At 45.0% G+C, this 26,505-nt stretch overlaps 1 protein-coding gene across 1 annotated transcript in view; it reads left to right on the forward strand.

Annotated features, from left to right (window-relative positions):
* MYO3A (myosin IIIA) overlaps positions 1 to 26,505 on the forward strand; it is a 1,336,625-nt gene that overhangs the window by 955,619 nt on the left and 354,501 nt on the right. The gene's annotated exons all lie outside the window — the stretch shown is intronic.

Raw genomic sequence — 26,505 nt, forward strand, 5'->3', positions numbered from 1 at the left:
GCCTTGACAGTTAGTGCACAAGCACAAGTGTTTTGTATATAGGAAGGTTGAATAATATTAAGAATAGTTCTAGAGACTTGAGAGTTAAAGTTTTTGGCCCCCATTTTGCGTATCTCCCTGCATGCCATCTCCTTTCCCTCTCTGTTCTTTCTCCTCAGTCTGGCGTAAGCTACCTACTATTATATGGGCCAACATTCACAGCCTAAAAATGCTGATAACTCAAACTAGATACACTTCCCAAGGTTGAAAAATGGCTAAGTTTGACTGTTGGTGCCATAGTGTTAGACCAGGCTTCATTGGTGTGGTATTCCCCTGTATTTGAGCCTTTGCCTCCTGTGATTTTGCTGTATGTTGGACTTTGTTTTGCTGGTCTGGATGCTTTGGGCACTTTGCCTCTGCTGTTTAGTGCCAAAGTGCAAGTGCTCCCTTTGGGAATTGTTGTTATGGATTGGTGTTTCCATAATTGGCTTATTTGATTTACTAGTCAGTCTTTAGTATGTGCTTAGGGCCAGTCAATCAAATGCTGCTAGAGGGTCTGCAGCACTGGTTGTGCCACCCACATAAACAGCCTGTAAATGTAACTCAGGCCTGCAATTGCAGTGCCTGTTAGAAGTCTAATACTGCCATTTTGATTTGGCAAGTGCAACCACTTGTCGTACCCTGACCTTCTCTTTTCTTAAATGTTAGTCAGCCCTAAGGTTGGCGCAAGGTACCCCTGTGGGCAGGGTGCAGTGTATGTGAAAGGTAGGACATGCCCTGGTGTGTGTGGCATGTCCTGATATCGAAATACTGCCAATTTCATTGTTCACTATTGCAAGGCTACCTGGTCCCATAAGATAGAATGAGGAGTTTGCTTATAACCTCTTATCAGCATACCTACCCTTGGGAACCATGAAGGAAAATAAGGTTTAATATGCCTGAACTCAGAATGTTGAAATGCATCTTTTAGTGAGGGTGATTTTTATTTTCTATGTTTGAAAATACCTCTTTTAGAAAGTAGGCATTTTCTTGCTTTTAGCCTTCTAGTGTGCCTCTGCTAGGATGTGTATTGACGGCCTGGCTTTGGAGTGACAGGGGCTGGGGTGATGCAGTGTCTCCAGAGAGTCTGGATGAGTCAGGGCTGGGCTGAATAGACCTGAGCTGCATTTAGAGTAGGGGGAGAAGATTTCCTTTCACCTGAATGGACCTGGTCTCCCTTCCACAATGCTGTCTCCACCTCCTGCCAGGAAGCTGAACCAGAGGACAGAATTGGTTTTGACTGGGTAAAGAGCTTCTTGTTCACAGAGAACAAATGATTTTGGATTATAAAAAGAGAGGTCCGGACCCCAGATGTTTAGATCACTTCTGGGAAATCAGGAGGAACCTTTCTCAAGGAGAAGAGCTGGAGAAACTGTGAAGGAATACTGCCCCTGTGCTGTTTGCTGTCTGGGGTTGGTCTGCAGTGGCTACTTTATGCCAAGGAAAAGGACTTTGCTGTGCACTGTCCCCTGCTTGAGGAAGATCTCCAAGGGCTTGAAACTGAGCTTGCCCCCTGTTCTGAAGTCTCAGGGACACAACAACTTCACAACCAGCTCCCCTGAACTTCCTTGCTGGGATTTCTGACCTACTAAGAGGTGCTTGCTGTCGTTTTGGATCTCTGGAGGCTGTTTTGCCACTGGAAGCTGGAAAAGTAATGCAACTTCAAGAAGCTTGACTCATCCGCACCTATTTCCGCCGCATCACCGAAGAATTCGTCGCAGCACCTGCCCGCGGCTCGAGATATTGCTGCATGCTGCATCAAGTTCACCAATCTCGGAAGTCCGAGATCACAGCACCGATTCTGATGCAAGCCCTGCTGTGCAGCTGCAAGAACCTATTCATCATCACAGATCATCGCATCGGATCGAGGTACCAAGTCTGTCGCATCATTGGGGGACACAGTAAGAAAACGACGCACCACCTCCTCTCTGGTAACAAACCGACGCATCACCTCCCCTGCGCCGCAGTAAGGAACCAACGCATCACCTCTCCCGGAGCAAGGAAACAACGCATCACCTTCTCTGAGTGTAAGGAACTGATGCATCACCATCCCTGCAACCCTTTTTGTTTGTGTGCGTGACGCATCCAATGTACTTTGAGTGAAAAGTGTTGCATCTGCAATTTGCTTTGAACTGAACTATTTCTACCATTTGAAAGTCATATTTTTGTCATTTTGGTGTTGTTTGTTTAGATAAAGATTACCTATTTTTCTAAACTGGTGTGGTGTACATTTGTGGTGTTTTCACTGTATTACTGTGTGTGTTCACAAATGATTTACACACTGCCCCTGAGATAAGCCTGTCTGCTCATGCCAAGCTACCAAGGGGGCAAGCAGGGGTTATTTTAGAAGAGTATCCCCCTTACCCTGACTAGAAGCAAGGGTCCCTGTTAGGACAAACGTACCTACGTCTGACAACTGGAGACTCCCATTTCTAACACATAGCAAATAGTTTCATCAGAAATATCTAGCACCATCATCTGTGACTATCTGTCAAACAGCAGTACCCAAGTCCAATGAAGAAGAATCTCACTATTTGCTCAAGCTGTTGGCAATAGCCATTCATCGTTGTACATTTTATCTACACCTCCCCATCTTCAATAACAACGTGCATACAAAATGTCACGGTACCCTTAGTAATCTGCTAGAATAATCATTATTAGATGTGTGAAAGCTGCCTTGATGCTGAAAGCCAAGATCTATATACCTTGTGAACCTTGTAGGACTGCACCTTTCTCAAGTGTTGGCCATCTGGGCATCCAGAACATTACAGACCAACATTTTTTTTCTCACATTTGTTATTGCCTGTACCCTGACATTTTCTTCCTGAAACAATTTCACCAAAATCCTGAACCTCGTCCAAACTCATGGGAAAAAATCTTAAAACCTTCACAGAGAGTGTTAGTCCCTTTCCATAATGTTACTGTCTGCTGCCTACTTACCTGTTCTTCTAATGTCATTAATGTGCGACATGCTTCCCCTCTCCTCATTTAGAAGTGGGGCTACTGCAGAGTGTGTGACCGCAGTCTTCTTCTAGCCTGCTGTTGGAAACCCTTAATGTGGTGGCCTGTCTGCCACAGAGCCATCAGGTGACATTGGTAGTAACCCCATCATACCTAGTGTGGGGCTACTGCAACTGATTTTCTCTCCTCTGATCTGCTGGGAAGACCCAGGCAGAGCAAACAAACTATGGCCTCCATGCTCAAGGCGAAATCTTCCAGTGTGGCCCATCTATTGTCTTTTGAATCCCTCAATCTAACTCTTGGGTTGCCAATTTGTTTTAGAATAGAAAAAAAGAATGCTGGGTGGGCCAAAAAAATATGGCTATCTGTCCGCATTCAACTGCAATAACCTAATTTTGAGCCCACTCTTGATCTAACAATCCTGCTCTCTGTGAATCAGCTAAAAGATTGTGCACTCAGCTCAGGACCTTAGCAATGACATAATTAGAGAAAGCAGTCCTGGAAATAGACACGCCTATAAACTGTCATCTGTGAATCGGAACCAACTTTATTTACTGGTGATTCCCAGTCTTCAGATTGTAATATGATTTATGGTCTGTCCTCTGTCCATACAGTAGATGCCCTGTTAAATATTGCCAAAGGTGTAAACTTGTCCAAATCTCTCTTAAGAGACTTATTTATAGTCATTTTGAGAATAAATAGTCATTTAGTTCTAATGGTTGCCTAAAAAAGGAAAGAAAAGCTATGAGGTTAGAAAGATAAAGGATAAGCAAAGTAAAGTATTTTTCAAACTTCCTGTTGAAGATTAGAAGGTAATGTTGAGTTATGCACCAAATACTTATTTCTGTTTCTACTCATCCACAGAAACTGTTTCACTGGGGCCTTGTGCCTCTCCCACTGTATAACGGGCAAATGCTTCATCAAGGAACCAGAGACCTGACCTCACACTCTAAGGGTCTGAGTCATGAAACTAAAAGCTTGGAAGCCATGTCTGTCATATCTGGATTAATATTCCCTCTACATTTCCCCTCAGTGTGTGTAAGTACACTTTCCGGGACTTGGCGATTAAGGACCAACTACTATGCGGCTATAGTGGGGAGTGAGCCGTCATATCTGAAAAGTGTTGGTGTTAAAAGGGCAGGATGTATGTTGTAGTGATGACTGACACACTTACGGGAGGGAAAAATGATTTTTGTAGGTAGGAGCCACTGATGTGGTCTCAGAAAATGTTGTGGATACCCTTAACATTTTTCCTTCAACTTTCTCTATGGTAAATATACATCCAAATGAGGTGCAATAAACCAGTGCAGTAAGTGTGCAAAAAAACAGGAAGCAACCCCATTTCTTAAACAGACAATTTTAGGTTAGAGTGAAAAATACGACATTTCAGATTTACGTTCACCCTGTGCTGTGGATTTTCACGAAAAAGGAATTAACCTGTGTACTGGAAATTCCAGGCCTTAATGTATGCCCTCTGGATTTAATACTCTGCCTCATCGGGTTGTATTTCAGAATTTCAGTGTCCGAAATATCGATTGACATGAATATTGCATCCAATGTATTGTTTGCAAAGGTATAGTCCTATTGTGTGTATTTTTTATATTAACTCAATATGGAGGGCGAAATGTTTGTAAAGAAATATTCGGTACACAATATTTATGTCAGTCAATATTCTGACACCAATATCCTGGTACCGTACAGACTGTTCAGTGTCCAAATATTAGCTGCCTTATTGAACATTATTTTACTTTGACCAATGTATGTACCTGTCCCAAGCTCTTTTTGCAGCCCTCATTCTCGCCGTTTTGAGAATGATGTCCTTTAGGATCTAAGGTGCCAGATCCATAAAGGCAAACTTCTCTGGGGGCTCATGCATAGTTGTACAAACACTTCCAGGTGGCTTTTGAATATGTGATTACTAGGATGAGAATAAAGGAGAAGTCGGCAGAGTCTCTTGACATATTCACCCACCCTGAGCTCACTATTTTCGCTCCTTCATTCATATCAAAAGACCATTATCTTCCATATTTTACTTGATGTTTAGAGAGCACTCCACTAGATCTGTATTTAGATCTGGCCAAGAGAAAGCTTTAACTTCATCTATTAGTTTGTTCAATTGTCATTCACATTTTGGGCTTCATGTTTTAAGATTTGGAATAGCGATTACCTAATTGCGATGTTCTGTAAATCACAATTAGGTAATCACTATTCCAAATGTATGAAACTCCAAAAGTTTAATTTAGCAATTCCTAGGGGCTCGCAAATTGACCCACCTCATTAATATTAATGAGAAAGTTCTCAATTTGCAACCCCCTAAGAATCGCTAAAATCATAGGGATGGTGGCCGACCACCGTGTCCGTGATAGCTTGTAAAAAATGCAAGGATATTTTTTTTAAAGGCAGCCTGTTTTCCTTAAAGGAAAACAGGTTGCGTTTAGAAAACAAAAATAAAATGTTTTCTTTTAATTTTTTAAGAGCAGGCAGTGGTCTATGAGATCACTGCCTGCTCTTAAAAAACGTTTTCGACATCATTCCCAAAGAGGAAGATGTCCGTGGATGACCACTTCCCATTTGCGAATAGGTTACCACCAACTTAAAGTTGGTGGTACATTGCGAATGTTTTGTGACCACATTCACTGTCACAAAACATCCATACATTGCGCTGCTATTCGCTTTTTGGAAGGGACGCCCTAAACACACCCCTTTCAAATACCGAATAGCTAACCCATTTTACGACTGGCTAACAGGTTACCGAATCACAAAATAGGGTTTGATACATGTAAATAGCCTTTTTTGCGTTTGCCAATTGTGTGAAACGGCCCATTTGCGAAGGCAAAATTGGTTGATACATGTGGCCCTTTGATTATTCAAACCAAAGCATACATCATAGGGCAGTGAGTTAGCCTACTTCTGAAATTGGCTTTCTTGCACTGTGAGCGAACGGATTCTGCCCGATCACACGTGTACCTCCACCTAACAAGAAGGGCATTTTAATGTCTGGGCTGTTGGACCAATATTTTATTTAGACAATGATTTCCCCTTTCCAATCTTTACCTCTAGACATACTTATGTGTTTAAATCATTTATTCAGATTACAGTGATTGAAAGCCAAAATTACCTTTTCTTTAGCCAATAAAAACAATATTTTCCTGTGATGCGAATTAAAACTAAAAACAATTTCAATATCTGTTCTAAGACTGCCTGCTTGCTAGGAAGCACCTGTACTGTTCTACTAAAGCTTTTTTTAAATATACAGTTTTAGCAAACATTAGGTCACCAGGATTATGTAGTGGCACATTTCCATTTTTGTATTTGATTCTTTTTATTTCTGTGACATAAATTTACAATAAAAGATAAAAACATGTATCTATCATAACAGTCATCACAGCACTCATCGCCGCAACAGATGATATCCGAATGATCTCAGCAGAGGAGAGACTACAGCCCTTATCCTTCTGGATCCATTCAGCACCCTTTAGCATTCTATCACACATCACCCTGATCAAATGCCTACACAAGATCAGCATTCTAGGACCTGATCTCTGCAGAATCTGCTCTTTTTTGATGGAAAGAACTCACAGTCAGCCTAACAACATACACCTGGGAAGCCCATAAACTCATCTGTAGAGTACCTCACTGTTCATCCCCCAGCCCTACCCTCTTCAACATAAATATGACTCTTATAGCCCACATCATCCATACCCATTCCATCAACATCCTGTCATACACCAAAAAAACTCTGCTTGAAATGGTTATGGTATTTAATGCCACACTCAGTCATTCCAGGTCACAGGTGCCATACTCTGAGCTAAACACTCCAAAACCCTGAATACTGCAGAAATAATTCACTCAAAGGTGAAAAAGAGGCACTCCGTAAAAACGTAATTATCTCAAAGTCATCCAAATAATTGCATTGCTATTGGGATGACTTTGAGATAAATACATTTTTACAAAGTGCCTCTCTCATCTTTGTGTTAATTAATCCTGTCATACACAGATGACACACAACCCATATTGTCCCTCTCGGACAAAACCTCCAACACAAGGAACAAGTTCAACAGCTGCATAACCAAGGTCACCACCTGGATAAAGTCCAACTGTTTCAAGGTCAACACTCACAAGAGAGAAGTAGTGATCTTTGGGAAAAAAACACCTGATACTGGGGCTCCTCCTAGTGGACGGTGATTTCAGACCCACACCTACTCCCAACTACCATGGCAAGGAGCCTCACAATCACCACGGACAACAAGCTGGAGAAGTCCACACAAGTTACAGCTTCCTACTTCCAAACCCTGAGGATGCTGAGGAAGTTCTTTAAATGGCTCCTCAAGAACAACACAAAAGCCATCGCCTATGCCTTCATCACCAGCAGGCTGGACTACGGGAATGCCCTCTACATCAGAATCACCAAGTAACTTGCCAGAAGACTAAAAAAACATAAAGAACATGGCTGCCAGACTCATCCTTAACCTTCCACGCAGGACTTGCATCTCACCACACCTCAGGGAGCTCCACTGGAGCCCAATACATGCTCAGTTAAAACTCTTCATCTGCACATTCAAAGCACTACACAATCACATCTCCTTTCATCAACCAGCCAGACACCTCCGCTCTGATGGACTCTTACTTGCACACATCCCACACATACACAGAAGCAGAGCTGGAAGTCAAGCCTTCTGATACATCACTCCTAAAGCATAGAATGGCATCCTTCTAAACATTAGAAACTCCTCCTCTCTATTTGAGTTCTTCAATAAGCTGAAGACATGGCTCTTCGAATAACCTACCCCTGCCCTCTAGAAGAGGCAAGCGCACCTGCTCAGTGCCAGGGTGCCCTCACAGGTGATCGCACGCTCTACAAATACACATAACACAATATAGCAGCTTCCACTGCCAGAACTGTTAGCTTTGCCAATTCTTTTTAATCCTTGCATATATAATTAGACTGCTTATGCTGTTACACAAAGAAAATTTAACAGCGGTGGCATTTTACATAAAACTCTTCTGTCTTTGCCTAGTGTATATCCTTAAATTTAGCAACTAGGAAATGAAGGGAAACAAATTACATGAAATAAATACTAATACGAAGCCAATTGGGCGAGGAAGCTTTATTCCTCTTTTTCAAATTTGGACGAGAGGTGGGTAACACCACTGCGCTCTCTACCACACTATTTGCAAAATCTAAACCCTTTTTAACCAATAAATAATAAAAATTTACCGGTTTCAATTTTGAAGCTGTGTGTGTCCAAGTAATCTTTTATTACTTTTCAAGTGTTCATGGTGGAATATGTTAGATCTCTACATCACTATCTTGTTGCCATTTAAAATAATATTTTATTCTATTGCAGAATAAGTTTGTGTTAACCTTTTTGAGAATATGTCTTCAGATTAGCTTCTGAGGAGATGATAGACTCTTTTAACACTGTGCTGTTTCACCTTACTGTGCTCTTCTGCGACTGTACCTCTTCCTCCAATGCCCTTCATCTCATTCTGGCAAGCACATATCTATCACCATCTACAGACTAATATTAAAGAGGAGGAAACTGTATGGGCGTGACAACCCTTAGACACTGACCAAGAAGACAGCAGGCTTATATTCTTCCTATGACTCTGCATTTCTTCCTATTCTGATCCATGTCTCATCTGAGTCTTGCCTAATCTCACTGAAAAAGGCAATGGTACAGTCCTTGTTAACCATTTAATCTTCACATTCATTCGTTGTCATTAAGGTGACTTCAATGTAAATGAATTGAAGTGAAAGAGCAGAGAACTATTGAGCTAATCCTGTTTCATGCACTCAGACACATGACTAAGCACTGCTAGACCACATGCAAGGGAGATTTACCTGAATTGATTCACCCTGACAATGCCATTTAGTACTGTGCATCATGGTATATGTGCAACAACTTCTACATTACGATGATTAGCACAAAAGGGGGTATTATTTCTCACTGCCAGGTTATTAATGAGCGCTCTCTTTTAAACGTTCATGTCTCAAAATGAAATGAATCAGAAACGGTGCAACAGAAGAGGGAAAATAACCCCTAAACCCTCTACAAGTAGGCCTGAGCCCACTATACAAACAGGAACAAGACTGTGCACACGTTAAATTTCACAGTATATAGGTGAATTACCAATTTGTATCAAACAAGATTCAATGCAATATAATAATTGGATAAAGAGGGATCACAGGACGATCAAGTAGATTCTGTTTCCGTTTTTATGGTGAAAATTCAGAACAATCCAGCCAGCCAACACGTGTTTCGTCATGGGGTACACACACCCCCGACTTCTTCAGGGCTGGTAAGAAAACATATACAAGGTATATATCACAGACAAATATCTGGATGTAATGACAAATAAAGATCTAGTTAAAATTCTAACTATGAAGGTGGGAAAAACCAACATCAATGAAAATACCATGGATTTGAGAAAAAAAAAAAAATATTGTGTCCTGGTGTTAAGGGTAAAGCACCCAAAATCATATGGACATAAACTATAATTTGATTAATCTTGACCGAAACAGAGAGATAAGACAGTCAATACGAAACGTCCTTTTTTTTCTCAAATCCATGGTATTTTCATTGATGTTGGTTTTTCCCACCTTCATAGTTAGAATTTTAACTAGATCTTTATTTGTCATTACATCCAGATATTTGTCTGTGATATATACCTTGTATATGTTTTCTTACCAGCCCTGAAGAAGTCGGGGGTGTGTGTACCCCATGACGAAACACGTGTTGGCTGGCTGGATTGTTCTGAATTTTCACCATAAAAACGGAAACAGAATCTACTTGATCGTCCTGTGATCCCTCTTTATCCAATTATTATATTGCATTGAATCTTGTTTGATACAAATTGGTAATTCACCTATATACTGTGAAATTTAACGTGTGCACAGTCTTGTTCCAACTTCTACATTACCTTATGAGCATCAAATTATTACAACTACTTCAATTCAGCAAGTTGGGAAAGAGCTAACGCCAAAGAAGGTAACCTATGGATGTTAAAAAGCTAATGGGTTTAAGGAGAGAATTGCATTACTCAAGTATGGGGCCATCAAGCATTGAGTGATTTTTCTTGTGTCTTGTTCGGTGGCCTGGTGTTTTGGTTCCCATATGCATTATAATGTAAGTTATAAGAAAAGAACCCAGGATGATCCAACACAGTAACCACACCCCATGCACTGAGAGATCAAGCCAACCACCCAACACAGCAATGAACATTTCACCTCTAAGACAACAGCAACACATTTAATATCATTCTAAGGGCACAAATACCATCTCAATACTTTAGAGCATGATGTAATATCTGAGTATGTAATTTGAAAAGGCGAGTGGTACATGGGCGATATTTCCTGATACTCAGCATTTGAAAACTGTTCTGTGGAGTCAACTCTAGAGAATGTTCAATGCATCCTGGTGTAGAATTATTCTAAGTTTTATGCATATTTTGTTTCCCCTTGGCTATGTCTACCAAAACACTTCATACATATCTATCATTAGTGCTGCAGGCATCCGGAGCTTCTCAGTCCTTCAAGGCGAATGCTTGTTTACCATCTTAGAATTGGGAATTATGGTATATGTTCAACCACTTCTATGTTATCTCTTGAGCGTAATATTATTTCAACTCCTTCAATTGAGCATTCAAACGACAATTAGGGCCTCCTGCTCCTATCAGCATTATATTCACATACCCAGCACTAAGTCAGCCAATTCTGTGCAAAAGTCACCATCACCAACACAGGGAGCATTTTCATTCAGAAGGCACACATCAACACTATAGAGTATAGCTAGAAGAACCTGCAATGTCAGCCCCTAAAACATAAGAGAGCAACTTTTTAGCAGACAGCCCTGTAGCTTCTCCCCTGGAGTATGATCACCCCATCTCTGGGGTATCTTTCCACTTTCCTGTAGGAAAGTAATCCATATATGATAATGTTTCAAATATGCACCCACTCTTCTTCTTTTCACATAATGTTTAATCCCTTCATATTCCAGTTCACAATTTAGCAAGCATCTTGACCTCTAGACGAGCAGCACCCATTTACCCAAGCATATCAGTTGTTCGAATCTACTATCAATGACTGATTGTCATATATGTAAGTGCCTCTGATCCACCTGTCATCCACATGTTTTCCCTTTATTAGCCCTATAGGGTACATCAATAGGATTAGTGTGCTCCATACTCCATAGAAGACCTAACAATCTCTTCCCTTCTCCTTTAACTTAACTCCTACACAAGAAGAAATATCCTTTTCCATGTGTCCTGAAGCACAAAAGAACGCTATTCCCAAATAAGAAGAAAAATCCAACAATAAACATCTAGTTAGTAAAATCTGAAATAAACACGTTAGTTAGATTCCTCACCTTAGAATATCCCCAGGCGTCAGACTGGATCCGGAAGATTTTTGTAGCAATACCCCTTGCGCGTCGCTAGGCGTCGTCTGCGGCTCCGCATCCGTCGTTGGCGTTGTGCGCCGGAATGACGTCGTCGGAGTACTTAGACGCCGCCCTCGCGCGCTGACGTCAGTTCTTCTTTTTTCCGCGCCAGTAAGTGCCTATCCGGGAGAGCTACCCCTTTAGTCATTTTTTGACTAACTTTTTTGACTCTTTTTGGTCACTTTCTCGACTCTGGTGCCGGTAGGATGCCTGGTTTCAAGGCCTGCGACGACTGTCATCGACTGATGTCGGTGACCGATCATCACCGCCAGTGCCTGTACTGTTTGGGCCTCGACCACGACGCGGAGTCGTGCTCCGATTGTATGGCCCTGACCTCGAAAGCTTGGCGGGAGCGGTCCCGTAAGCTTCTCGAGCTTCGCCACTCGGCTCCGCGCCATTCTCGATCCCGGTCTAGGAGGAGGTCCAAGGATCGTTCGCGGAGCCGCACTCGACATCGTCGCTCGTCTGGCTCGAAGTCTTCGGGTAAGTCGAAGCACTCCAAGAAGTCCAAGAGGCGACACCGCTCTTCGGACTCCCCTCGCCGGTCGCGCAACTCGGCCGAGGATCAGGGTGGTTCCACCCCCGCGGCTCCGCCGGAGCCGCAGGCGCCGCGCACGTCCCCATACCCGCCGGTCCCTGGGACTGATGCGACGCCGGCGGAGGTCAGTGCCTTCCTCTCGGCCATGAGGAGCCTGGCCCCGCCGTCGACGCCCACCGGCGCGCCTTCGGGCCCCGCGGACTCGACAGGGCGACCTTGCGCGCCGGTGGCTCCGGCCCCGGCGCGGTTGGAGGCTCCGGCCCCGATGCCACAGGTCCCCGAGGGGCTCAGGCCCGGGCCCCCGTCGACGCCGGTCGACCTCGTCACGCCTCCTCCGCCAGCGTCGACGCCGGTGCCACCTCCGACGCCGACTCCGGTCGACGTCGATTCCCGGTTCAGCCCCTGTCCGGTCCCGACGTCGGTGCGGCACCGCCCGACGCCGCATCCGACGCCGCTAGAGACACAGTTTGTCTATCGACCGGCTCCGATCATTCCTCCTGTATACCAGGAATCGGATGACGGGGGCGACTGGGAGGGGTCTGAGGATCCTATGGCCCTTCAGGGGCAACTTTCACAGGACTGGGCAGATGAACTGGGGGAGACCAGTGGTTTGGATACCTCACCGGACACTGGATTCATCACTCCTCCGACTGTGGCTTCGGAGGAGGGTGCAGCTTTTTCTGTGGTGCTGCGCAAGGCGGCCGCGGCCCTTGGGCTTGAGCTGCCTGCCGTGGCTGTGAGGACTAACATCCTCACTGAGGTGCTTCAGTCTGCTCCATGCTCTGAGCCTCTGCTGCAAATCAATGAGGCCCTCACTGACGTTCTGCAGGGCACCTGGTCCAAGCCCTCCACAGTCCCTCCTGTGGATAGGAACGTTGCCAGGCGCCACCGCCCTGCTCCGGGCAACCCCAGTTTTCTGTCCCAACACCCCACCCCCGAGAGTCTGGTTATCCAGGCCTCTACCTCCCAATCCTCCTTCCCGTCCGCTCCTCCGGACCGGGATTCCATGAGACTGGAACAGTTCGGTAAAAAGCTGTTCTCCTCGCTCAGTTTGGGCCTGCGGTCTTTAAACACCGCCTGTCTCTTGGACCGCTATTCCCACTCTCTGTGGGATACGGTGGAGGACGTGCTGCCACTGTGCCCGGAGGAGGCCCGGGCACGGCTTTCCTCGGCTCTGGCCGATGGGAGAGATGCAGCGCGCCATGCCATCCGATGTGGACTCGACACTACGGACTCGCTGGGTAGGGCGATTTCTACCACGGTGGCACTTCGACATCACGCCTGGCTGCGGTCCACGTCCTTTTCAGGGGATGTCCAGAGCACACTCATGGACAAGCCTTTTGATGGCGCTCGCCTTTTTGGTGAGAAAGCGGACAGTGCGCTGGCTCGCTTCAAGGACTCCCGGGCTACGGCCAAGTCCTTGGTCCTCTCGGCCCCGCGGCCACAAACTTCTGCTTTTCGCTACTTTCGTGGCCAAGGAAGGGGCACCTCCTCACGTCCGCCTAGCCACCGGCCGCAGAACCAGCCTGCACGCGGTCGCGGACGTGGTTTCCGCCGAGGCGGTACTGGAGGACAACGCGGTCAGTCCACATCCACCCCGGCAGCATCCGCCTCAAAGCCTTCCTAGTCCGAGCTTTCAGGCCCATTCCATGCGTGGAGATTGAGCGGCGGCAGTTGATGCCATTTGACTTGCCTCCTGAAGTCTGTGATGTCATTCTGGCAGCCAGGCGTCCCTCCACAAAGACGGTATACGCCTGCCGGTGGAACAAATTTGTGGCATGGTGCACAGCAAAGGCTGTGGATCCCCTTTCCGCCCCTCTTTCTGAGGTTCTCCTCTTTCTTCTTTCTTTGGCCTGGCAGGGCTCTGCCCTGGGCACCTTGATAGGTTATCTTTCTGCCATCTCTGCCTTCTTACGGCTTCCTGATCAGCCCTCTCTTTTCAAGTCCCCTGTAGTGTCACGCTTTCTTAAAGGCATTACTCACACGTTCCCTCCTGTCCCTTTCGTAATGCCTCAGTGGGACTTGAATCTTGTCTTAACATTTCTGATGTGCGCTCCCTTTGAGCCTCTTCACAATTGTCCTCTTCGTCTTCTCACTCTTAAGACTGCTTTCCTGGTAGCCATCACCTCGGCTAGACGGGTGAGTGAGCTCCAGGCTCTATCGTCCAAGCCTCCTTTTCTATCTGTTCATCCGGACAAGGTTGTCCTTCGGCCTCGTCCTTCCTTTCTACCGAAAGTGGTGACCCCCTTTCATCTTGGGCAATCTGTCACCTTGCCCACCTTCTTTCCACCTCCGCATCCTTCCAAAGAGGAAGAGCGGCTCCACCGTCTGGACCCAAAACGTGCGCTCTCCTTTTATTTGGACCGCACGAAACAGTTCCGGGTGGACGACCAGCTTTTCGTTGGCTACGTGGGTGCTAAGAAGGGAAAAGCTGTGCACAAACGGACCATCTCCCGGTGGATCGTTTTGTGTATAAAAACCTGTTATTCCTTGGCAAAAAAGGACCCTCCTGTTGGGCTGCGAACCCATTCTACTCGGGCCCCAGCGGCTACTACTGCTTTGGGGCAGGGAGTCCCTTTGCTGGACATCTGTCAGGGGGCGCCGTGGGCTTCGCTGCACACGTTTGTCAGGCATTATTGCCTAGACAGCCAAGTCCGGAGGGATGGCTTCTTTGGCCGTTCTGTCCTCCAGGACTTTCTGGTGTGATCTTGGTTCGCAGACCCACCACCGGGGTTGGTATTGCTTGGGTATCTATTCTAAGGTGAGGAATCTAACTAACGTGTTTCTTTCAGATGAACAAGTTACTTACCTTCGGTAATGATGTATCTGTAAGAAACATTAGTTAGTTAGATTCCTCACCGACCCACCCATCCTCCCCGTTCTGCGAACTGACATCTAGGGTTAAGGCTATCCCTTTCAGGGCCCTAGATTTTTTGGCACCAGTGTCGGTCTCTTGCATGGCTCTGCGTTCCTGGCGCGGAAAGCTATGTACAAGAACTGACGTCAGCGCGCGAGGGCGGCGTCTAAGTACTCCGACAACGTCATTCCGGCGCACGACGCCAATGACAGACGCGGAGCCACAGACGATGCCTGGCGACGCGCAAGGGGTATTGCTACAAAAATCTTCCGGATCCAGTCTGATGCCTGGGGATATTCTAAGGTGAGGAATCTAACTAACTAATGTTTCTTACAGATACATCGTTACCGAAGGTAAGTAACTTGTTCATCTCCTCTTCTGTGGGTTCTTGAACATAGAATCCCACAATTCCCAGACATGGCAATACCAAACAAATTCAATTTTTTTGCACTTCTCGAGTGATTACTTTGAAAGGTATATTTATCAACAAAAATTGAATTAGTCAACAAAATGATACAATAACATTTTGGTAGGGGGTAGAAAAGGATGAGGTAAACAGAATGTAGTACAGAAGAAGAAGGAGTGGAAAAAGACGAGCATAAGGGTGCTATCACCCATAGAAGTATGCTAAATGACAAAACCCATAAGAAAAACAAAGACATTGAGAAAAGACAAGGAAAAAGTTTCAAAATGTAATAGATTGGAAAGTAGGAGATATGAAAGTTGAACTCAAAAGGAAAAAAGGAAAATAAGCTAAAGAAAACTGCAATAAAACAGATTTTGAAAATGAGACACCAGGAGTTAAAAATTAAGTTTACAAAAACCAGGAAAAGACTAAAAGAACATAAACACATTAGAAATAAAAAATTCTAAATAATACTTTTGGGAAGTTAACATGTAAAAAAAACAACAAAAGACAATGTACAACCCCTGATGTAATACAACTGCAGGACACGATAACGCCTTGAGCAGTCGGAGTGTGTTACCATAGTCACACTGTATTCCAGATAAGGTGTACTACTTTGTTCACACACCGAAGCACCCCCTAGACAACCCATTAAACATTAATTGGTCCATGGTCTCAATCATGTTGCAGTACTATGTAGTATCTTCAGGAAAGGTCCTAAAAGGTCTCAGGGCAGCCTTGCAAGCTAGCAGCACAATGGAAACTGTGCACCAGTTAGTCAAGTCACTGTAGCATACGGGTCCCATGTCATGGTGCTGTCTTCTTGAGCTTGGAAACGCCCTAAGGAATTTGGCAAAACCCAGTTCATTCCCCATGGGAGCGTTGTGGACCTGGAATTGACATGTCATGCTGTTTATCTCTCCTGAAAAAATTGGTGATTCATCCACCTTATGAGGTCTGTTCTGTTGTTGTGGAAAAAACATATGATCTCCGTTAATGATCTTGAGCCAGGAAACATCCGGAACGACGACACTAGAGCCACGAGTTCCGGAAGCCGGCAAGCCGAACAACGACTTGCCCGAACAACGGCTTTGCCTTAACCACGTATGTGCGTGGTTATGGCAAAGTCGGTCTAGTGTTGGGGATGGGCAGGAAGAGAGGAGCGTCAAAATGCAAACAGGACAGGTAAGAGGGGTGGGGAGTAGTTTTGAGGGCGGTGGGTGGGTTTACGGTATTTTTTAGGGCTGGGTATGGGGTAGTTTTTAAGGCATGGGGGTTTGGGGTCGTTTTTTGGAGGTTTGAGGTCGTTTTAGGAGGTTTGGGGGTTGCGGTCGTTTTTAGGGGATTGGAGGGTTTGGGGTAGTTTTTAAGGAGTGGGGGTTTGGGTTAGTTTTTAGGGGTGGGGGTTCTGGGTAGTTTTTAGGGGGTGGGAGGGTTTTGGGTAGTTTTTAGGGGGTGGGAGGGGTTGAGGTAGTTTTTAGGGGATGGGAGGGGTTCTGGGTAGCTTTTAGGGGGATGGAGGGGTTCTGGGTAGTTTTTAGGGAGTGGGAGGGGATATGGGTAGTTTTTAGGGGGTGGGTGGGGGCTTAGGGGTAGTTTTTAGGGTGTGGGTGGGGGCTTAGGGGTAGGGGTTCGGGGTAGTTCTTAGGAGGTTGGGGGGTGTATTTAGTGCTCAGGGGGAGAAGGAGGTGGGTGTAACCTTAGCCCCAGATAGACATTTACCATGCATGCCTTTACCACGAATATCTGTGGTAAAGGAATGTATGGTAAAGCAATATATGGTTAAGACGCGGTCGTTGTAGAGACCGCATTGTAAAGGTAGGCGGGGTGTAGGAAGTCGTTGTTGCAACATACAACCCCTTGAGCCCAACTTGAACTAAAATCATATAGAATACATTGGAACACCTTGTTCACTGCATCACTTCTGTCTTTTGCTTTACTAGTTGGGTGAAGTTGACAAAGAGGATTTTAGCATTTTTATGGGGAATTGGTCTTCTACTTGCAGGATAATGTTCCTGCCTCCGAAGTTAAGAGGCAGACGATGATAAACTTTGGACGGTTGTGCCAGCATACTGTGTGACTATTCCATTAACAAAAAAGATGACGTACCCCTAAGATCGAAGAGGCTTCTGATTCAGTCCTCCACGATCAGGTGGATATTCGGGTCCTCAGTCTGTTCCGGTAGCTCAGCCATGTTTTTGGTGGTCTCACACTGCGCCTTTACAGTTGCTGTAGCTAAGGCGGCTTGTGAGTTGACGTCTTTAGCATGTTTGCCAGATCAAGCATGCCCCAAGTTGAGGTGAATTGCCACAGCATTTAATCTTGTTTCTAGTGTCTAGTATGAATTTACTTATATCTATAAGTGTATCAGCTGTCATAGCTATGGAAAAATCATGTCTCATTTGGTGCAACAAATTAGGGGCATCTCTTTGTGTGGGACTGCTTTTCAGGAAGGACTCTTGTGTAATTGCCCACTTTATTTATCTAAGAGGCTTGATAAGTTTGCACCAGCCTATGTTTGCTTACTCATGTCAATTCATACTAACCAAAACATTCAATGCTGCACTGACTAGCCCATACTGATTTACTCCTGCTGGTTACTGTATGTCACATGTGGCATGAACTCCTGTATTCCAATGTGATCAGATCCCTACTAGGTTCTACACCTGGTGGTAAGCCCTTCACTAAATTACGCAGAGTGTTATGCATGGGTGCACCAATAATATGTTTGCCTCCTTCACAAGGTGCTGCAAAGCTCCTCACCAGAGGTTGGTGCATAAGGGGCGCATGCCCACAAGATAGATGAAGCAAAGCGGGTACTTCCCTGGGTTGCTAAAATGTTCATGTACATATACTGCAGCGAACACCACAATGTCCCGAGAGCGACAGGGAATAAGCCTTATTTATAGAACAGTTGGCGCCACACTGAGGCTCTGTCCAACCCACGCCAGGGTCTCCCTCAATACATTCACTTCACTTCCCAGAGGCATCTACCACGCAAACACTCATCATAGCACACGGATGCTTGTTAGCATAATTTCTGGCTCAGGTAGGCAAGGGCGATGGAGCAACGACTATTGGGGTGCGGTGCTGCCTGAGGCCAGGATATCACACTCCACCTGCGCCCAGTTACTGACACTCAGTAGCACTGTGTGGAGCCTCAGAATGCAGTGATGCCCATATGTTTGCTGTCCCTGCCCACGTTATACGAAAGTTGTTGGTCCAAATGTTCATATTTGTCTTAATTGCCCTAAATATGTGTCCTCTTAATAGCACAGCATATTAGATGTTTTCAGTGGAAAAACAATAACACGAGTGTTGAACTACCACATACCTCGGGAAATAAATAGGGGCGTAGTTGGGTGTGAGCGTCCGACTTCACCACAATCACGCTGGATGAAATGCATTACACGAGAAGCAGGGCGGGAGGGGGTGCTTAAGAGGCAGCAGGGCGGGAGAGCAGTCAGGGGGACTGATAACTCAATGTTTTGTCAAATAATCGTTTTCTTTTTTTCTTTTTCAAGCCACGCCTCAAATAATCGTTTTCTTAAGACGTGTGGGTGTGTCTGTGTGTGTGGTGTGCCCGTCTCAAGTGAAATCAGCAAACACCTCACCCTACCCAACTATTTACTCCAGAATACGTTTTTTAGGACGGTATAACACCCCCTTGAAGCTACCCCCGTGTAAATAAATACAGCTGTAGGTGTGCCGCCATCAAAACACCTCCACTACATCGCTTGACCACTCCATTGCCTCACTACTGTATAGTGGAGAATGATTGAGCTTTTTGTTACATTTTTACAGAAAAATAAATTACATTATGTACACATAAAAATAAATAATAGAAAGCGTGTAAGCCCCCCCCCCCCCACCCCCGAAATTGTGTAACGTCCACAAAGTGGCAAAGGGAAATCGTAGCTTTCCGTTTTCCCAGGACCCTGCATGTGTCCCTCATCCGGGTTTATCCATTACTTTCTTGAACTTGTAGTCTTGATTTTATTATGAGATAAGCAGGACTACAAATCGAAAAATGCAAAAAATCAGGAAAAACATTTGAGTGCTAGAGAGGTCTGGGGGTGTGGTGGCAGGAGATAATGTAACATTCAACCAAAACCAAAAATCAAAATCCCAAATTTCCTGCTTTCATCATTGTCCAAAGCTGTAACCACATTTTCTTGTTTTGTTTTCTTTATGTTGATGATGCTGACGCTACATTTTCTAGAATATTCCAATCTTAAATAGCTCGTGCTGCACCTGCCGCTTGAAAAGAGCATTTTGGAAACAATGTCAGTTACCGCTGCATCATCGCTAATAAGTGAAAGCAATAATTGCCTTCCTGAAAACGTAATTTTTACTCAGAGTGCCGTCTTCTCTGGCCCCTCCCCGAGAAAGGCTGCAATCAGTGCCTGTCAGGGGCAGCCAGCCTTTTCTTCCTCTCTTCACCAGATGACATTTGATTTGTATAATTAATGTCTGAGTTTAAATGATAATGGCTCAGGTTTCCTCGGCCTCGCTAGTTAAATACGTCAATTTGCAGCTGTATTGTTGTAGTTGCAAGATTGGCTTTCCATGGCAAGCAGAGCTGCACGTCTGCATTTATCTCTGAATAGGCCAGCATTATTCATTCGACAGCCGGCTGTCAAATAGACTTTTGAGATTTCCCTCCCTAATAAAACATGCGAAATATAAAAAAAAATGCCTGAAGACTCTTTTCTGCTTTTCGATATTGCAGCTTTTCTAGGTACATAACCCACATATAATAACATACAGGTGCAATTGTTCATAAATAAGTGTGTCTTCGACTCACTTGTGATTGATATTTGTCACTGTATGAAAAAAAAATCTAATGGAAATGTGAAATCTAGACACAGTGTGAACGACATTTATTTTGAAAGTTTTTTATAGCACGAACCAGACCCTTACGGGTATCAGAGCGCTTTACAAGGTAAATGTCATAGTTACATAGATGCAGGGTAAATAACATAAAGTTCAATGCTAGTCAGTGATATTATAAACATCCTATCGTAGATACATAGGTATAAGATACATAACAAAACGGTCCATGTATATCAACCATAATATGGATACAATATCCAGGATACCTGGCTGGACAGTAGACGTTATAAAGATCCACGTAGATGATGCGTTGGGAAGCAAGATAACAGTAGTTCATGCTCAAGTGAATTTAGCTATGAGAAGCGATTTCACTTCTTTTTTGAAAGATGCGGTGGAGGGATTAAGTCTAGTTTCTGGGGGCAGAGCATTCCAGATTCTGGCCGCCATCCCTGAAAAGGTTTGGGTGTATTTGTTCTTCTTATTGAATCTTTGCGGTTTCAGTAGCAGGTTTTTAGCGCTTCTTGAAGATCTGACCCCACATGAGGGCGCCAGTTTCTGTGCCAGATAGCTGGGTGCGTTTTGATGAATGGCTTTATGTGTCATACATGCTATTTTCAAATGAATTCTGTCTTCAAAAGGTAGCTGATTAAGGGATTTTAGATCAGGAGATATGTGGGAGCTTCTTTCGGAGCCAGTGATAAGTCTCGCTGCGGCATTGATTGAGGCTCTTAGAGGGGCCATTGCAGCTCTGGACAGGCCGCAGAGAGAGACACTCCCGTAATCCACTCTTGGGATGACTAGAGCTTGTACTGCCAGTTTGAAGTCCTTTTCCGGCAGGAAAGATTTCAGTTTTCTTAAAGTATTTATCTGAAAGTTTGCTCCTTTTGTGGCGTTGCTGATGTGTTTTTGCATATTGAGGTTTCTGTCCAGTGTTATTCCCAGCGATTTCGCTAAGTCCATGATGAGAGGTTGGCAGTTGTGTGCAGTAAGGTGTTTGATCCAGTCTTGGATTATGGGTACTTGGGCGGGAGGAGCGATTAGGAGGAATTCGGTTTTGAGGGCATTCAGTTTTAGATGTTTTTCTGCCAGCCAGGTGTGAGTTTCCCGAGAGTTGTGTTGAGCGATTTCATGTCTTCTAGGGTATGGATCTTAAGGTATAGTTGTGTGTCGTCAGCGTACATGTGATATTGCATGTTAGACGTATAGAGAATTTCAGTGAGTGGTTCTATGAAAAGATTGAACAGTGTCAGAGAAAGTGAAGATCCTTGTGGGACTCCTAAACTGACTGGGACGGTTTGGACAAGGAGTGGTTGACCTTAAATCGTTGCGATCTGTCTTAGAGGAGCGAAGTAAACCAATTTAGAACTGATCCAGATAATCCCATTCTGTGTTTTAGGCAGTCTATCAGGTTATCGTGCTTGACAGTATCAAAGGCCGAGGAGAGGTCTAGCAAGATGAGTAAACAAGCTCCGTTCTGATCTAGGATTTGTAGAGCATTGACAATTATATGGGTCATAGCTGATTCAGTGCTGTGATCTGCACGGAAACCTGATTGGTATTTGTTGAGTAAGTTAAAATAACTTAAAATGTTCAATATGTCTTACCAACTGGAGGTGTACACATTTTTCTAAGAGTTTAGCCAAGGTGGGGAGGTTGGATATAGGGCGGTAATTGTTTAAGTCCGCCGGGTCCTCCGTAGGTTTCTTTAGAATCGGGGATACCTGCCCGGTTTTGAGGGAGTCAGGGATGCAACCTTGGCGTAAAGAGTTATTTATGATCTTGGTCCAGAGAGGCAGCAGCAGCGGGGTGAAGTCTTTTACGACGTTTGCTGGGAGAGGGTCAGTGATGTGATTGGCAGGGTTCAGGGCAATAAGCATTTTGAGAATAGATTCTTCATTGTAGGTATCGAAAGATGACCAAGATGCATTATTTTTTAGGTCAAACTTTGATGAGTTTCGATGAGGGGCATTTAGAAGGAATGGTGAGGGGATTGTATGTGAGACAGTGTGTGTGATTAGATCGTTAAGAAGGTCCTTCTTTATACTATCGGTCTTCTGAGTGAAGAAGGAAGCAAATTCTTCACAGTTTGGTCGTGGGCCTAATTTATCTTGGGGGCAGTGAGGTGCATCCTTCGATTGAGTTTTGATTAACTCGAAAAGTTTTTTGGGCCGATTTTTTGCGTGATCTAATTGGTGGCTGAAGAAGTCTTCTTTAGTGTTCTTGATCTTTCTGTAGTATGCGTTTCTCTTCTTTCTTAGTATCTTGAGATGGTTGGCGGATGGAGCTGATCTCCATCTGCGTTCAGTTATTCTTAGGGATCGTCTGTCCTCGTTGAGTCTTCCATCGTACCAAGGCTTAGAATCTTTTGTGGAGACTCTCTTTAGTTGAAGGGGGGCTACCTCATTTAGTATCATGTTCATGGAATTGAAGTAGTGGTTGGTGAGATCATGAACATCAGATATCCCTTCAGGGGGAGAAGTGAGTTGTAGCTGGAAGTTGTGATTATGTTAGGGGTCAATGTTTTTCAGATCCCTCTTCCATACTTTAGGTCTTGTGGGTTGAACCGAGTTACATTTCACTGTTTCATTGAGGAAGAAGGTGGTAATATGATGATCAGACCAATCACATGGATGGATCGTATCTAGCTGGATGGAATCAACTTTAGAGATTACTAGATCAAGGATTGATCCTTAATCGTGTGTATAGCTGTTGCAAATTTGGGTGAGGTCGAGGTCAGAGAGAACGTTATTGAGACTATTGACCACTGTATCATTAGGGTCATTCCAGTGGAGATTGAGGTCTCCGAGAAATATTTGGGTATTTTGATGTCCGGCATTAGTAAAAACTATGTCCATGAAATGTTCGGTAAAGGTGAGGTTATCACCTGGTGGATGATAGAAGGTGTGTAGAAAGCATATTGGTTTGCCATTGCTAGTGATCTCAAGGCATATGTATTCACAAGAAGGGAATACAGGGGATATGGATCTGTTTACAGAGATATTATTCCGGTGTATGCAGGTGATACCACCCCCTGTCTTAGCAATTCTATCAAGTCTGATGATGTCATAGTTTGGAAGTACTAGTATGTCAATGATGGGTGTAGAGGATTCCTTTAACCAAGTTTTGGTTAAAATTAGCAGGTCCGGTTCTTGTGTGAGAATGAGGTCAGCTATGTTGGCTGATTGTCTTGAGGCCGATCTACAATTTAGTAGTATACACTTAAGACGAGGCATGCTGTGGGATGTGTTGGGTTCCTGAATGAGGGGAACTTGTCTAAGGTTATTTTCGATGATGCCTCTAGGGTTGTGTTTGGTGGGCCTGTGAGTGTTGGGGGGAATAGTTGGGATTAGAGCCATTTTGGGTGGGTTATCTGTAGGCATGGTGTTGTGATTCCAGTGTGAGGGTTCATAGGAATGGAGTAGAGAGAGTAAATCCTTTTCCGATAGCGGGTTAGTCCTGCGGATTGGGCGGGTTGATTTATTGTGAAAAGGAACTGATTTCCACCTGGGGGTCAAAAATTTCAAAGTGACTACTGAGTGGGTCAAGTGAAAGTTTGATTTAGTCTGTCGTGAAAATTTAGTGTTCCAGGGTTGGCTCGGAAACACCTCAGATAAAGCTTGTAGCTCTTCTTTAATGTGCCGTAACGAGAGTATGATCTCATCAAGTCTAGGGTCTGGTGAGGGTGAGGGCAAGATTAGTGAATGTATTATGGGTGTGGGAGGTGTGCTAACATCCCTTGGGTGGCAATGGTGAGGCACGTCTTCTAGGTTGTCGTGGGACGTCCTATCTGGTTCCCTCTCCAGATCGGGGAAGGGTGGTCTGAAATGGGGAGTGGCTGTAGGAGGCGTGGAGATGTTTGGTGGGGATGTGGTCATGGGAGTGATTGTTTTGCAAGGGGTAGTGATGACAATGGGGTGAGATATGTTCGATCCAGGGGAGGATGCTGAATATGTCAAGGGTGTAAATGCTGGTGCAGAAGTAAGGGGGAAGTGTCTTATGGAGGAATTTGGTGGGGAGGGGAGCTTAATTGTAGCTAATGGTCGTGAAATCAGCCTGGTGGTGTAGGAGTCTGTGATGGGTGTAAATACTGGTGCAGTAGGACAGTAGGAAGGGGGGAATATCTTATGGGTGAGTCGAGCGGGGAGGGGGGTAGCATAGGGCTCGGGTGTATATATTGGTCGAGATAATAGTGGAGCGTGGCTAGAGGTAGAATTTGGCGGTGTGATAGGTTGTGTGCTGGTGGAGGGAGATGCCTGGGGAGGGGTTTGGGGTTTTATCACATGTTCTTTGATAATGGGGAAGATGTTATCTAACAGGTTTAAGTTGCGGTCTGTTGATTGCATGAGAATGGTTCTGTTATTATAGATGGTGATGGTTGCTGCCGCTTTGATATTTTGGGAGCGGGAGATAGAGATAATGAGACCATGTGCGGTTTTCCTAGTGGAGGAGATCGAAAATATAGCTAGGAATGCTTTCCTCCATTGTGCTCTTCGTTTAGTGTAGAAGATGATATCCGTGGTTATATGCCCTTTGTTTGTTGAGAAGTAGGGATCAGAGATGGGTGTTTCAGGGTGTAGTTTTATCAAATTGTGTTTAAAGCGTTTGGATACTTTTTTTGAGAGGTTGGGGGGGTAGTTGATGGTGTAGGTGTGTGCGCCTGTGAGCTCCATACCGGGGCAGGCACTGTTAGAATGGGATAGGGCGTTAAGGGGTGATATGTGTGTATGTGGCCCGTAACGGGGGTCAGTGCGGTGAGGGTGTGATGGGCTTGGGAAGGAGGGGAGGACGCGCAGGAGGGTGATGGCGTAACTGTGGGGTGGGTTGGGTTTGGGCAGAGGGAAGAAGTCGGAGGGAGGAGTAGGGGTTGGTTCAAGTAACGTAGTAGGTGCAGCGTAGCAGGCAAATGAAGGATTGGGGGTGTGGCAGGAGCAGTAGAGAATAAGACAGAGAGAAATAAAGATATAATAATTAAAGTTGCATTTGAGATTCTGACCTGTATACGTAGATAGGGGGATCAATGGGAATAAACTAGCAACGTACGGGAGCTGGTCCACTGTGGGGGAGTCAGTCCAAAATGGCCACCTCATTTGGAGTGGACATCATTGCCAGCAAGATAGTCCTGTGTCTCTTTCCATTAACTGGGCTGAGCCAGCGATTGTCCTATTTCAATTTCTGTAACTCTGTTGCCGTTTTTAGCCCTTTTTCATTTGTTATCGTCTGCTTCCTTAGAGGGTCTTTCTCTGCCTAGAGCAACAACAAGCTGGAGGCGGACCCCAAAATAATGGTATATATGTGGGCCGCCAATTTGTAGATTTGGATCTAGAGGCAGATGCTGCCCGAAGTTAGTAAAAGTGGTGCTTAATGGAGTTAGTAAAAGTGGTGCCAAATGGAGCGCACCTCGCTCCCATGTGCAGAAAAAACAACTCCAGTACAGAAACATGTAAAACTGTACCAGGAGAGATTCCACGAGATGCCTCGATGCCGTCAGTTGTGTCCGAGGGGGCAGAGTTTTCCTGCGGGCTTCATACGCACCACGTTCCCATTTACAGGAAAAAAAATCACATCAATGAGGGACAATGCTAAATGCAAGAGATTAAAAAGGTTGCATCGGTGCTGTTATTGTGCCTGAGGGGGCAGAGTCGGGCCGCCGGACACATCCGAACCCAGCTCAAACCTACGGGACAAATCCTATCGCCATGGATACAGTGTACAATGCAGGACTTCAGCAGCCATATCGGGGTTGCTGCTAATGGTGCTCGAGGGGGCGGCGCCAGGCCGCGGCTTCATCTGGGGGAGCCCTTGTGCGGGGAGGCCCACTCCGTGTCTCATATCATCAGCAGCCTCTACGATCACAAACACTGGGTTTCAAATTCTAAACTGTGGAGGGTAATTCAAAGTCACTTTTGAAAATCGCCTAACATTTTTTAAATAATTGTCCATTGGATTGTCCTTAACAGATGAGCATATAACCTTTAACAGAAGCCTAAATTGTGTAAACTTATAAATGTATTCAGGAACTTTTTAAGAGCATTTTAACTCTCTTAAAAAAGAGTACAGGCGAGGTGAACGCCTCTCCTGAAATTCCACCATCTTGGGATGGTAAGAAAATCTATCAGGGCTAGGGTAGTGCCTCTTCCCACAGGAAGTGATCACTAGAATGTGTAGACACCCTAAAGGTAAGTAGCCCATTGTCTACTACCTGTCTCCCATTGTAACACCTCTAAATTCAGTATTTGGGTGGCACCCCGAGATCTAAACATCAGAGAAGACCAGGATGAAGACCCACTGCTCGAGAACTGAAGCCCTGCTGCAGAAGAAAAAGGAGCCAAACCCTACCTGCTGCTCCCAAGACAATCACTGCTGCCGTGTCATCCTGAAACCTGAAAGGTCTCCAATAACCTTGCAGCACCTCCAGTCACTCCAAGAAATTGCTGTGGAGCTCCCTTGG

This window comes from Triturus cristatus, chromosome 10 (assembly GCF_964204655.1).
Source record: "Triturus cristatus chromosome 10, aTriCri1.1, whole genome shotgun sequence".
Lineage (NCBI taxonomy): Eukaryota > Metazoa > Chordata > Amphibia > Caudata > Salamandridae > Triturus > Triturus cristatus.